This window comes from Haplochromis burtoni, unplaced genomic scaffold (genome assembly GCF_018398535.1).
Source record: "Haplochromis burtoni strain Fernald_Lab_line unplaced genomic scaffold, NCSU_Asbu1 Contig_2645, whole genome shotgun sequence".
Taxonomy (NCBI): Eukaryota; Metazoa; Chordata; class Actinopteri; order Cichliformes; family Cichlidae; genus Haplochromis; species Haplochromis burtoni.
Window position 1 is genome coordinate 5,482 of NW_024585006.1, and position 1,102 is coordinate 6,583.

The window sequence follows — 1,102 nt, forward strand, 5'->3', positions numbered from 1 at the left end:
GGTATCTTTCTTTGCCTTTAGACAACAATTCTGATGGCAAAAGAGCCAAACGGGACAGGCCAAAAAAAAATAAAAAAATAAAAAATACAAGGTGTAGTGGCAAACAAGCAGTGGGGCATGACAAATAACTGAAAACACCTAAACTGGGAGAACTAAAATAACAGACCTGGGAGCATACGACAAAGGGATGAGAGGCAGAGAGGCAGAGAACGAGCAGGACACCGAGTAACACAGACTGACACCGAGTAACACAGACGGCAGGAGAACACACAGGGCTTAAATACACACACACCAGTAATCAGGGGATGAGAGACAGGAGGGCAACACAGCTGGGAGAAATCAGAGCTGACGGGACAGGGGAAATGTAAACAGAACACACTCACATCAGACAGAGACCTTCACAATAAAACAGGAAACTCAGACACGGGGAACCAAACAAGACACAGATCTAAAGAGACAGCTTCACAAACAGATGGGGTGACACCATAGACAGACAGAGATACAGACGCAGACTCAAAGGAAGACCGAATATAATACATAGAACTCAAACAATAATAATCATCATCATAATAAACTAGAAAATGATGATAAACTAAAAGCGCTGGGTCACCGACCCAGGACCATGACAGAAGCAGAGTTGGGTGACTTTGATACTATATATTGATATCCAGGGAATAATGGCGTTAAAAGTAACGCTGTTACTAACGCCATTACTTTTTCTGTAATTAGTAATCTAATGAATTACTATTTCTATCATTACAATGCCGTTACAGTTACTAACAAGAAAATGCGCTGTTGATGTATGACTATTTTTCAACACACAGACACAATCATTTGCAAAAAAAAAGAAAGAAAGAAAGAAAGAGACTTACCAGCACCGGGTTGCCAAATTATTGCTCTACTACCCCTCCTTTGCAATTTATAGAAGCGAAATTTTCTGAAACTGGGTCCCCTGCATCTATCCATCTTTCACAAATGTAACAGTGGACATTCCTGGCAGTGTATCCAGTCTTTATCTCTATATCAGTTATTTGCAAACACAGCAGTAAACACTCCTCACACCAGCATGCCAGTTTCTCCGTTTTGTTCAGTCTCTCGCAAG